The 14,179-nt window shown below is 45.2% G+C and overlaps 1 protein-coding gene across 5 annotated transcripts in view; it reads right to left on the bottom strand.

Moving 5' to 3' along the window:
* Positions 1-3,174, bottom strand: part of VWA3B (von Willebrand factor A domain containing 3B) — a 113,099-nt gene extending 109,925 nt beyond the window's left edge. For 4 of the 5 annotated variants that reach the window (XM_073352884.1, XM_073352910.1, XM_073352920.1 and 1 more), the window contains exon 1: positions 3,107-3,174. The gene's annotated coding sequence lies outside the window, so the exon portion shown is untranslated. Of the gene's footprint in view, positions 1-3,020 lie in introns of all 5 variants that reach the window. The other variant, XM_073352895.2, reaches the window with a different exon arrangement.
* Positions 3,175-14,179: the final 11,005 nt, after the last annotated feature.

Raw genomic sequence — 14,179 nt, 5'->3', positions numbered from 1 at the left:
AGCAGCCATGTTAGTCTGTATTCGCAAAAAGAAAAGGAGTACTTGTGGCACCTTAGAGAAGTCTCTAAGGTGCCACAAGTACTCCTTTTCTTTTTGCTATTCAGTATAGTACCACTCAGAGGCCCAATCACAACTGAGACCTTATTGTTCTAGGCAATTACAAGTATAAAATAAAAAACAGTTTGTACCACAAAGAATTTACCATCTAGAAGGTCAATCTTAGAAATACATGCATAACTTTAATCATGCATATAGTCCCATTAGATAACATTACACATGTGTGTGACGGCAGTGTCAGGACCTAAATGTGGAAAAGACACAACAGGTGGGAATAGAACAAAAAGGTAGCGGGTCAGACATGTGAAAGTAACAGGACTACAGGATTGCATATACTGGTTGAGTGTGCAATTTTGAGGCTTCAAGATTTTTAAGTTTCATTTGATTTTTTTTTTTAATAAAATGAATGAAGAAGAGATATTTATGAATCAGTAGCAGGCCACCTGCCTAACTGCTGTCACCATGGGCATTACTGCAGAGACAGGATAAATTACAATATAACTAATCTGTAACGAAAGAATAACTATTCCTCCCTCTTTCTCTTTGCAGAATCAACAGTGTTATTTTTAATCTCTTGTATATTAATCTATCAACTATTATAATCTAGGAAAACACTAACAACACTGAACACAGATACAACCTTAGTTCTTACGGGCCCTGGTAAGAAAAAAGGCAAGGAGTCCTCTTTGCAACCTGATAATATATGTTATGTATATAATGTGTACTATATGTACAGAATAATTTTATTTTAGCTTAATAAAATTACACATTAGTAGCAGGGTCAATATAACATTCAAAGAGAATGCCTTTTATTGGGCAACCAAAGACGATGTGTCTGTGTGATTTCTAACCAGAAATAGACAAACTAAAAGGTTTGTTATCCTAGCAGCTTCATGTTAACAACTAAACTGAGCAGTATTTTGCACAGTCTTCTGCATTTGAATTGTGGATCCCAGAAGCCATCTCATTTTTGTAGCTTCCCATAGTTTGACTATAGATTTTCCTTCATTTTATAATAGAAATTCCACTCCTGATCACCCCGTCTGAACAGCATCTGTATGTAAAATGAATTTTACGGAAGGGGAAAAAAAAAAAGGTTCCTTGACAAGAATATGAAACGGCTTCAACATAAATATCAAATTAACCTCAAATATAAGGAAAGGCAACCAGCTAACCCTGAGCCCAAATTCGGAACCAAAACAGATTTTTATAAATTCAATAAAAGTTCACCTTTATCCTTTCACTCTGCCCAATACAGAAAGGTTTTCTGCACCCTCACTTACTGTGCATCTTGAGTTTTTAATCTGCGCCGGGAAAACTGGACTATTTGATAAATACAAGAACAGCACGGGAAAGCCTGAGGAATTTCAAAATTGGAATAGAACTGATGAGAGCCCAACAAATTGTGAAACCTTGGCAAGGAACATGTATTCACAGAGCTAAGATGGAAGGCTTTTTCATGTGGAGGGAGGAGTTAGGGGAGGATGAGAGACTGGAAGGGCTTGGAGCAGGGTTGAGCAAACTTTTTGGCCCAAGGACCACATCGGGGTTTCAAAACTGTATGGAGGGCCGGTAGGAAAGGCTGTACTGCCCTGAACAGCCTGGCCCCACCCCCTATCTGACCCCTCCCACTTCCTGCCCCGACTGCCCCCCTCAGAACCCCCGACCCATCCAAACTCCCTCCCCCGCTCCTTGTCCCCTGACTTCTCGCGGCCGAGACCCCCCACCCCAACCATCCCCCCGGACCCCACCCCCCGCTCCCTGTCCCCTGACTGCCCCTACCCCTATCCACACGCCTGCTCCCTGACAGGCCCCCCGGGACTCCCACGTCCTATCCAACCACCCCCTGTCCGCCCCCCATCCAACCCACTCCCTGCCCCCTTACCACGCCGCTCAGAGCAGCAGGACGGGCAGCTGCGCCGCTCGGCCAGAGCCAGCCAAGCCGCTGCGCAGTCCCGCCACCCAGAGCACTGGCAGCATGGCGCGCTGAGGCTGCGGGGGAAGGGGGACAGCGGGAGAGGGGCCGGGGGCTAGCCTCCCCAGCTGGGAGCTCAAGGACCGTAGTTTGCCCACCTCTGGGTCGGAGGATTATGAGGAGAGGGAGAACACAGAAAGGGCTGTCAAAGATCTGACACCTAACCATGCCATGGGGAGTTATCTACAGCAAAAAGAAAAGGAGGACTTGTGGCACCTTAGAGACTAACAAACTTATTTGAGCATAAGCTTTCGTGAGCTACAGCTCACTTCATCGGATGCATTCAGTGGAAAATACAGTGAGATTTATATACACACAGACGATGCAAAAGTGGATGTTTATCATACACATTGTAAGGAGAGTGATCACTTAAGATGAGCTATTACAGCAGGAGAGTGGGGTGGGGGGAGAGAAAACCTTTTGAAGTGATAATCAAGGTGGGCCAAGTCCTCCTTTTCTTTTTGCGAATACAGACTAACACGGCTGCTACTCTGAAACCTATCTACAGCAAGTAACTCTGGGGATTTTTAGAAGTCAAGAGCCATGCAGAAGTGTGAAAGCCACAAAACTGAACTAACCGGTGTATCATGAAATACAGCCAATGATAATGCAGGAGGGAAGGAAAACACATGCCCTCGGGAGTAGGGGAATTTATGGTTCCATAGCTTGATTTTCTGAACACCCACGACCACAGCTCCCATTGCAAACCAGGCATGACTGGGGCTACACTACCCTACCCTCACCTCTCTCTTTTCACGGGAACCTGGGTGTTTTAAGGGTTGCCCAGCAATGGCGCTCAGGGGCCTGGGGCTTTAGGGGTACTGGTGGGGAAAATAATGACAAGAAACATTTAACTCGCTGGGGCCCCTGGGAGCTGCACCCCTGTCCTGGGGTCAGGGAGAGGGCTCCAGCTGCAGGCAGGGTGGGTGAGGGGAAGGAGATGTGGGTTTAACCCCTCAGGGCTCGCTGGCCCGGCCGCTCCCCTCACCACGTGGAAACGTGACATTCCATCCCGGCCACGGCGGCGCCCTCTGCCGGCGCCCCGCTGGCTCGGCCCCTGCAGGCTCCCCTCACCTGGCTGCGGCCGCTCCGCCGCCGCTTCCATCCCATTGTGACGAACGCGGCGGGTTCTAAGACGCGGCCGCCCCAGTGTTGACGCTGGAGGCAGCTGGGTTGCTAAGGCGGGGCCAAGGGGAGCGGGGGGCGGGGCTGATGCCGGCGCGGGCCCCAGGCTAGCGCCACGCCCCCGCCCAGCCCCTTGCCCGGGTAGCGGGGTAACCCAGTCGGACCGTGCCTGTGTGCCACCCGCTCTCCGTGCAGGGGGCCCGGGTGTACTCCTGGGGGCCTGTTTACATGGCCAGCTAGGTGCCCTGATGTGTTTTGCTTGCTCAAGCGGACTTCCAACGAGCGCTGGTAATTTACAGGACGCACCGCGTTTGATCTATTTCTTTGTTCATGGATCGCCGGTGAGACGAGAGGTTCTTGGTTAGACGGTTCGAAAAGCACCAGGGACTGTAACACCCGAACTGGGAAGAACTTTCTTTTATTGGGGTTCCAGATTAAACTGAATTTGCTTCCCACCCCTCCTTCCACGCTCCCGGCACAAGTCATCATCGCTGATTGTACTAGTGTCGGTCTCAGGATATTAGAGAGACAAGGTGGGCAGGGGCAGAAGGTTGGTATAATTTTTTTGTGGTGCCTAGAATGAGTCCAAGTCCTGGCCCACCCCCCACACACCTGCTTAAGGGGCTCTGGGAGGGAGGTTGGATGCAGGAGGGGGTTGGGGTGCAGGCTCTGTGAGAGAGTTTGGGTGTGGGAGGGTGCAGGCTCTGGGAGGGAGTTTAGGTGCTGGGTGTGGGCTCTGGGTTGGGACAGGGGGTTGGGGTGTGGGACAGGGTGTGGGGCTGGGCCAGGGATGAGGAGTTTGGGGTGCAGCAGGCAGGCTGTGCTGGGGTGGGGGTCCAGAGAGGAGGACTTTGCCTAGCCCTTTCCCCACCGGCAGCAGTGAGGTCCAGGGATGGGGGGCCCCTCCTCTGCCCCCCACCCCAGCACAACACTCATCCAAGCCCTCCCCAGGCTGCTGCTTAGGAGCTCCAGCCAGGATAAGCCCCCTGCCTTGGAGTCGCCTGGCAGGGGGTGCTGCCATGCTCCTCCTCCCCTCTGCAGGCACACCAGCTGCCTCAGCCAGCCCCTGGCGCCCCTCCCTCATAGCCAGCAGCGGATGGCAAGGGAGCACAGCGCAGAGCTGCAGGGGGCAGCCTCCTGCTGCCCAGGACAGGCAGGGACGTTCAGGGAAGGCGTGTGGGGGCAGCAGGCAGGGCTGGGGGAAGAGACTTGGCCCCGAACATTGGTGGAGCCGGGCCCCCTGAGTCCTGTATTTGGTGGAGCCCGGGCACCACGGACCCATATAACTCGCCGTCCCTGAAGGTGGGTGAATATTATCTTTTATTAGACCAACTTCAGTTGGTGAGAGAGAGAAGCTTTTGAGCCGTACAAAGGAAGAAGAGCTCTGTGTGGCTCAAAAGTTTGTCTCTCTCACCAACAGAAGTAGGTCCAATAAAAGATATTACCTTACCCACTGTGTCTTGCTAGTATTAGAACGCATTTATTTACTTAGTAGCACATCAAAGGGAACAAAAGGGCCAAAAGCACAGACACTTTAATAGATATAAATATAAAAGGCAACAAAGTCACAGTAGCTTTTGTTACCCCTGGTCATGGTTGCTTAGTAAACAAAGATGGAAAAGAGAATCTCCTTATAAAGTGTACAGTTCAAATATGTACACTACCAGTCTCTTAGTTGGAAACTATGTTTATATTTTTCTTCATATATTTGGAATTGAGAGTTTAAAGACTAGACTGAACATGCTAAGTCATTCGTGATGACACAGCTGTTCCCTGGGGGGCAGAAGAGGTGCTCAGCCATGAAAAAGTTTCCTATTATGTCAATAAAAGAAATAAGTACTGAATGTTCTGTGGATTATTTTAGATACTGGGATTACCATAGTATAAGGTTTTTCAGTGGGAAAAAATGTTGTTTCTGTTTCAGCCATTCTTTATTATTCTTGAAAGTGCAACCTGTGATCTCGAGCAGTGGTGGGCAACCTGGGGCCCAGCAGGGTAATCTGATTGCAGGCCACAAGACATTTTGCTGACATTGACCATCTGCAGGCACGGCCTCCCGCAGCTCCCAGTGGCCACGGTTTGCTGTTCCCGGCCAGTGGGAGCTGTGGGAAGTGGCGGGCTGCAGGGACATGCTGGAACCGCAAACCACAGCCACTGGGAGCCTGTGGATGGTCAATGTCAACAAAATGTCTCATGGCCGGCAAACAGATTACCCTGATGGGCCGCAAGCGGACCGCAGGTTGCCCACCGCTGATCTAGAGGCACAAAAACACATTCTGTCCGTTCTTCTGCTTTGCTTTTGCAGCCTTCAGTAATGGAAGTCTCTCTTCAAAGATCTAAAATGAAAGTTTATTGAGGTCATTTTCTCTGCACTGTACCAAAAAGTAGTCAAAACTACAATCATACCTATGTAACTCCGAGAGACCCCAGTCATCAGCTGACGGGATCAAACCTTTGACCTCTGGAGCTAAAGACATGAGCTTCTACTGTATGAGCTAAAAACCATATGGCTATTAGCTAAGGCTGTAGAGCAGACTCATTAATCTCTCTCTCTCTCTAAACACTCTCTGTGCCACTAGATGGGACAGAACACCACACCAAGGAGGTGTGGGGATTGCATACTTTCCCTAGCTGAGGAAACGCACCCAGAGCGTCAGAGACTTCCCACTTGATATCCTGGATAAGCCCCCCCGGAAAGGCTGACAAACCCCAGTCATCTGCTGGCAGGGTCAAACCTGGGGCCTTTGGAGTTAGTGCATGAGCTAAAAGCCAACTGGCTGTTAGAATCATAGAATATCAGGGTTGGAAGGGACCTCAGGAGGTCATCTAGTCCAATCCCCTGCTCAAAGCAGGACCAATCCCTAATTTTTGCCCCAGATCCCTAAATGGCCCCCTGAAGGATTGAACTGACAACCCTGGGTTTAGCAGCCCAATGCTTAAACCACTGAGCTATCCCTCCCCTAGCTAAGGCTGTGGAGCAGACTCATTCATCTCTCTCTCTAAGTGGTCTCAGTGCCATTAGATGGGACAGAACACCACACCCAGGAGGTTGTGGGTTACACCTACATAGCTATACATACAGTGATTGCAGGATGTAAAAAAAGTTTAAGTAAGCATTTAAATGTGCTTTAATTTTCCATACTTGTAGACTGTCAAAACCCCTAAATTTTGGACATGGCTACACTAAACAAAAAAGAAAATATTTCTTAGCATGATTTGAGTTTGCACTGTTGTTGTAGTCAGGGTATGAGAGAGAAAAGGTAGGTGAGGTAATCCCTTTCACTGGACCACCTTCTCTTGGTGGAAGTTTGTACTCTCCACCTACAGAAGTTGGTTGAATAAAAGATATTAGCTACCTTGAACTTGCAAGACTTTTCCAATTCAGTGAAAGAGTACTGGGGTACCTCCTGGTGAGATGCTAACTTGAGCTCACCCTATGTTCCATGGTGACAGTTAAGATCAACTGGGAGATTCTGGCTGTCAATTCCTAGGTAAAACTCTCTAAGACCAGCAAATAAGACATTCACTGCACACTAGGGTGACCAGACAGGAAATGTGACAGATCGGGACAGGGGGTGGAGGGTAATAGGAGCCTATATAAGAAAAAGCCCCAAATATCGGGACTGTCCCTATAAAATCAGGACATCTGGTCACCCTACTGCACACCAGGCAAACATGAACATGTCCTACTTCACTATACATCCCTGCTTCATTCACAGTACACCATTGAACTTGTGCAGAGAATGAGTCATAGTGTCATAAAATCTAAGGCCAGAAGGTATCACCAAATCATCTCGCAACCTCCTGTATATTACAGGCCACTAACACCACCCAGCACTCACACACTAAACCAACAACCAAAATTACACCAAAGTATTACAGCCACAGGAGACGAAACTATTATATGTCAGAGGCAGAAAACAGGAAGGACTGAGGTGCACTAATGCCTGAGGACTCCACAGAGGCAGCGACATGATGATGTGAGATATACCTAGATAATCCTGGCAAATGACCCATACCCAAACACTGCAGAAGAAGGTGAAAAAACAAAGGTCACTTGCAATCTGACTTGGGGAGAAATTCCTTTTTGACCCTACAAATGGTAATCAGTTAGTTCAGCCAGTCAGTTCAGCACCTGAAAGAAAGAATGCTCAGAGCCACCTCAGAGCCCTGGGTCTCCCCATCCAATGTCCCATCTCCAGCTGTGGCCATACCTGATGCTTCAGAGGAAGGAGATTAAAAAAAAATCCCTTCCTCACCCCTGCAGGTGGCCAGCTGAAACCCTGAAGTATAAGTGTTTAGGAACATAAAACATAAACTGGAAGTAAGCCCCAGGGTTGCTGGGCCTTTCCCCCTACTATCACAAGCAACCCCGTCATATAATTGTCATAAATTTGTCCAGCTCTCTCTTGACACTAATTAAGTATTTGCCTCCACAACTCTTAGTGGGAGACTGTTCCAGAACCTCACCCCTCTGATGGTTAGAAATCTAACATCTAGCAGCCTGACTTTGTTCCTGGTTAGTTTATATCCATTTGTTCTTGTGCCAACATTGTCCTTTAGCTTAAATAACTCTTCACCATCCCTGGTATTTACCCCACAATGCATTTATAGAAAGCAATCAATATCCCCTCTCAGCCTCCATTTGGGAGACTAAACAAGCCAAGCTCTTCCAGTCTCCTCTCAAGGAAAAGGTTCCCCAGATGATGTCTAGTGAATGAAGCAAAGCTCAAAATGGTGGGCAGTGAGTGAAACAGGGGTTTACTCTTTGAACAGAGAATAAAAATAAATATTGAACAACTGACTCATCCGACCTGTGCACTGAACAAGGCAGGAGTCCTGTAGAAAAAGAGTTTATAATATCAATGGCAAAATCATTTATCTTATAATTCAAAAATATATTATAATGCATTTACCTAAGGGGCAGAGTTAAGGCTGCACTAGCAACCATAACTTTAGTTTGTCCTGATTTTTGAATGGTTTACTTTGCAACCCAAATTTTTTAGCATATTTCTGTGTAGCTAAAGCTGGTCATAGACTGCTTTTTTCCTGTAGCTGTTTGCTTTTTTCTTTTTTAGGGAAGAACATTTTTTAACCACAGTGAAAGGACACTCCACTTTCTTCCCTGCTCCCAAAATTTCAAAAATTTCTTATTTTGTTCTTTAGCAATTTCTCTGCCAATATTTCAAGTAAAGAAAACAGGACTTAGCATATAGTATAGTGCTTTATGTATGCCAAGCATGGCACATGGCACAAATATCAGGCCATTACTATTTTATGAATTAAAGATACAGATTTTTATATAATAAAACTTCAGACACTGTCTACTAATTAGTATGCTATGAAGAGGTGAGTTTCAACAGGAAGTTTAATGTTGACACATCCTGCAAGGCACTGTCCAGTGTCACACTTCCTGTTGACTCAGACACATACACTCACAAGAACAGATTGCATTCAGTAAGACTGAGAAGGAAGCCAGGCTACATTACAGCAGCATCCATTCTCTGTTTACTTTATAAGTTATTTCTAGTGATAGTTTAAAAATACCATCCTAACGCCTGTCTTAGCACCAAAATAATACATTTTTAGTGTGTGAGCATCAAGAGAGAACCAAAAGAATGCAGTAGTCAGGCTTTATTCCTTCCTCACATAGACAGTCCTCTCTCATCAAGAACTTCCTGAAAAAAAGAGTTCTAAATTCCCAGGCATTAGCATATACATAATGATACTATACTACCCTTTATTGGGAAGTGTTCTGTTGTAACATACATGGTACCACAAGGAAAATGGCAGGCAGAGATCCATCTCCCCCTATAATGAAAGGGTCTGCTATATACAGTGGTTCTCAAACTTTTGTACTGGTGACCCCTTTCACATAGCAAGCCTCTGAGTGCAACCCCCCCCCTTATAAATTAAAAACACTTTTTAATATATTTAACACCATTATAAATGCTGGAGGCAAAACAGGGTTTGGGATGGAGGCTGACAGCTCACGAGCCCCCATGTAATAACCTCGGGACCTCCTCAGGGGTCCTGACCCCCAGTTTGAGAACCCCTGTGCTATAATAGATGTGCCATTTTCTTCTACTTTCTGAATATTTTTTTCCCATTTTCTCATGATGTGATTGGCCTCAGAACTAGAGCTGGGCAAAATTATTCAATTATTTCAGAAAACAGAGTTTTTTGCTGAAAAATACAATTTTTCAAAACTCAAGAAACTATTCACAAATTTGGGTCAAACTTGACAAAGAGTTTGGGCCAAAAATAATGCTGGCTTTTTAACTCAAAATGTTTCTTTACTTTTTAAAAACATTTTGTTTCAACTTTTCCACTTTGAAACATTTCATTTATACTTTTTCATTTCAAAAATGTATTTTGTTTGCAAATTTTAAAAAAACCTCTCAAAAAGGGTGAAAAGCACCCAAAAAGGGCTGAAACAAAATGAAAAGTTTGAAAAAAATTGTTTTGAATCAACCCAAAACATTTTGGTCAATTCAAAATTAATATTTTTCAAATTTTTAGTTCAACAAAAAAAATAAAAATGATATCAGTTCAAATTGAACCCAATTTTTTTTCTTCAGATATTTTGTTTTGGCACAAACTTAACAAGCAAGTATTAGTTCAGCTCTACTCAGGAAGAATATATTGCAGATGAGCCAGGCACTGTTCCTTCTGAGCTACATGCTTGCACAACCATGCACCTTGCTGGTGGACATCTCACACACAGATAAAGGCTGGCTCCATTGGAGACAGTCCCATCACTCAGCAGGAGACATCTGAGTTGAGAGGTGTATAGAGACTTTTCCTGGCCACCTGATCAAACAGAGAAGGGGGTCCAACATTATGTTCTTCCGCCACTCCCCTTCACTTAATCACTCTAGCCACAACCAGTTCTTGGAGTGGATGGGAGGTCTCCTGGACTCTTCCTTCCCCCAACTACTCCTGGTGCTTTTGGTTCTCAGCTGGGGAAGGAGGGAAGAGGCATTGGGCTCCCCATCTCTTCACTGAGGAGAGTCAAAGTAATGAGTCATCTCTCTCATTATCATCTCTCTCTCTCTCCCCCTGTGTCTATTCTGTCTATCTCTGTATCTCACACACAGGGTGAGCCTAGTTGACTGTTATAAAAATTCCCTATTTGTTTTTCCCCTTCCCCTAGCCTGTGTCTACCTATCTATCTGCCCTTAGGCTGGGAGCAACCCAGAGCAAGGAATGTCCCTGCTTGAAGGTCTAGAAGATGCTTAGCACATTGTAGGCACTACCATAAGCAAATCAATAGTACTAGAATGGGGGGTGAGCGATGGAGGGAAAGGTAATGAGACAGTGAAAGAGAGAGCAAGTGATGAAGATGAGACCATAATGAATGCAAGATATAGAACAAATGAGGAAAGAGACTTAGTCAATGGAGAGGAAGGAGGGAGAGGGAAGGAAGGAAGGAGCATGTAGATGAATTACAATGGGAGTAGAAAGTGAGGGGGAGAGAATGGGAGTGAGATAAATTGAACATATTTAGTAAGTTTTAAATGTTAAGCTCTGATGGTCACTCATTCCACACCCATACGCAAATAAATAGATGGAACATTGGATTCAAGTAGGGGTATCCATGGCATAAATGATAATAGGTAGTGACAGTTTGAAGGGTTTGGATTGTTTGTGTGTCAGAAAGGGCCCGAGACTTAAAGAATGTGCTTCAGTGATGGTCACAAGTTACTGGGTATGTTAACAGATAGTAAAACAGAATAAAATAAAGTTAAAGTTTCATCATTCCAAGGAAACAAAGGAATTGAACTGTGTTCTCTGGGGTGCAAAGATTCAGAACATCCTAGGCACTGGGAAACAAGAGCTGTAGTCCACAATCTGAAACATGGAAACGAACTGGTTCATTTTGGGGAACCAATAAAGCTACAATTCTGCAGGTTGAGACAGTGTTGTCAAGGACATTGAAATACACACTGGCAGCATTGCTTGTAAACGGATACAGAGAAGCTGTGTATGACAATGTCATCAAACTATGCCAGTGCTCCTGGCATGCCAGCCAGGATGGAGGTGATAAATTTCTGAAAACAACTAGAGGCAGAATCTCATCCAAAAGACATTCATTGGTAATGAAAGAAGCCTTTATGGGAGATTAGCAATCAGGTTGTTTTATTTAAAACATAAAAGGCAATAAGAAAGGTTCTATACATACATTAGGCACAAGAGACAGACGAAGAAAAGTGGCAAAGGGTCCTGTGGCACCTTATAAACTAATAGACATATTGGAGCATAAGCTTTCATGCGTGAATACCCACTTCGTCGGATGCCACAGGACTCTTTGCCCCTTTTAGAGATCCAGACTAACACGGCTACCCCTCTGATACATGAAAGAAAGTGTAGATCACTACTTAGGAGGAAGAAGAGCTAATAACAGTGAACATTGAGAAGGCTGAGGTGTTTAATCCCTATTTTACTTCAGTCTTCACTAAAATGCTGATTTGTAACCAGATGCTTAACACAATTAATATTGACAACAAGGGGGAAGGAATGCAAACCAAAATAGGGAAAGAATAGGTTAAACCAACCTAATTTCCTGTAGCTGTAGATGTGATAGATCTTGATTTTAGTATGGCTTTTGACACAGTCCTGTATGACATTCTCATAAGCAAACTAGGGAAATGTGGTCTAGATGAAATTATGATAAAATGGGTGCAAAACTGATTGAAAGATCAGACTCAAAGAGCAGTTATTAATGGTTTGCTGTCAAACTGGGGGGTTTATCTAGCGTGGGGTCCTGCAGTGGTCTGTCATGGGTCCAGTACTATTCAATATTTTCATTAATGACTAGGATAATAGAGTGGAGAGCAAGTTTATGAAATTCACGGATGACACTAAGATGGGAGGAGTTGCTAGATTAGAATTCAAAATAAGCTTGACTAATTGGAGAAATGTCTGAATTCAACAATATGAAATTCAGGAAAGACAAGTTCAAAGAACTACACTTAAAAATGAAAAAATCAAACGCACAACTACAAAAAATGGGAAATGACTAGCTAGTCAGTACTATTGAAGAAAAGGATCTGGGCTTTATAGTGGATCACAAACTGAATATGAGTCAACAATGTGATACAGTTGTGAGAAAGAAAAGGAGGACTTGTGGCACCTTAGAGACTAACAAATTTATTTGAGCATAAGCTTTCGTGAGCTACAGCTCACTTCATCGGATGCATTCAGTGGAAAATACAGTGGGGAGATATATATACACAGAGAACATGAAACAATGGGTGTTTACCATACACACTGTAACAAGAGAGTGATCACTTAAGGTGAGCTATTACCAGCAGGAGAGCGGGGGTGTGGGGAGGGAGAAAACCTTTTGTAGTGATAATCAAGGTGGGCCATTTCCAGCAGTTGACAAGAATGTCTGAGGAACAGTGGGAGGTGGAGGGGGGGAATAAACATGGGGAAATAGTTTTACTTTGTGTAATGACCCATCCACTCCCAGTCTCTATTCAAGCCTAAGTTAATTGTATCCAGTTTATAAATTAATTCCAAGTCAGCAGTCTCTCGTTGGAGTCTGTTTTTGAAGTTTTTTTTGTTGAAGAATTGCAACTTTTAGGTCTGTAATCTAGTGACCAAAGAAATTGAAGTGTTCTCCAACTGGTTTGAATGTTATAATTCTTGATGTCTGATTTGCGTCCATTTATTCTTTTACGTAGAGACTGTCCAGTTTGACCAATGTACATGGCTGAGGAACATTGCTGGCACATCATCTCAGGGCATTGGCACCCTGACAGCAGGATTGTCTGGCTATGTAGACTCCCTCCTCAGGCCCTACGCTACCAGCACTCCCAGCTATCTTCGAGACACCACTGACTTCCTGAGGAAACTACAATCCATCGGTGATCTTCCTGAAAACACCATCCTGGCCACTATGGATGTAGAAGCCCTCTACACCAACATTCCACACAAAGATGGACTACAAGCCGTCAGGAACAGTATCCCCGATAATGTCACAGGAAACCTGGTGACTGAACTTTGTGACTTTGTCCTCACCCATAACTATTTCACATTTGGGGACAATGTATACCTTCAAATCAGCGGCACTGCTATGGGCACCCGCATGGCCCCACAGTATGCCAACATTTTTATGGCTGACTTAGAACAACGCTTCCTCAGCTCTCGTCCCCTAATGCCCCTACTCTACTTGCGCTACATTGATGACATCTTCATCCTCTGGACCCATGGAAAAGAAGCCCTTGAGGAATTCTACCGTGATTTCAACAATTTCCATCCCACCATCAACCTCAGCCTGGACCAGTCCACACAAGAGATCCACTTCCTGGACACTATGGTGCTAATAAGCGATGGTCACATAAACACCACCCTATACTGGAAACCTACTAACCGCTATTCCTACCTACATGCCTCCAGCTTTCATCCAGACCACACTACACGATCCATTGTCTACAGCCAAGCTCTACGATACAACCGCATTTGCTCCAGCCCCTCAGACAGAGACAAACACCTACAAGATCTCTATCAAGCATTCTTACAACTACAGTACCCACCTGCTGAAGTGAAGAAACAGATTGACAGAGCCAGAAGAATACCCAGAAGTCAACTACTACAGGACAGGCCCAACAAACAAAATAACAGAACGCCACTAGCCGTCACCTTCAGCCCCCAACTAAAACCTCTCCAACGCATCATCAAGGATCTACAGCCTATCCTGAAGGATGACCCATCACTCTCACAGATCTTGGGAGATAGGCCAGTCCTTGCTTACAGACAGCCCCCCAACCTGAAGCAAATACTTACCAGCAACCACACACCACACAACAGAACCACTAACCCAGGAACCTATCCTTGCAACAAAGCCCGTTGCCAACTGTATCCACATATCTATTCAGGGGACACCATCTTAGGGCCTAATCACATCAGCCACACTATCAGAGGCTCGTTCACCTGCACATCTACCAATGTGATATATGCCATCATGTGCCAGCAATGCCCCTCTGCCATGTACATTGGTCAAACTGGACAGTC

This window comes from Lepidochelys kempii, chromosome 1 (assembly GCF_965140285.1).
Source record: "Lepidochelys kempii isolate rLepKem1 chromosome 1, rLepKem1.hap1, whole genome shotgun sequence".
In the NCBI taxonomy this organism is placed as follows: domain Eukaryota; kingdom Metazoa; phylum Chordata; order Testudines; family Cheloniidae; genus Lepidochelys; species Lepidochelys kempii.
Note: the sequence above shows the minus strand (reverse complement) of the source record. Positions and strands in the feature narration are given on the sequence as shown.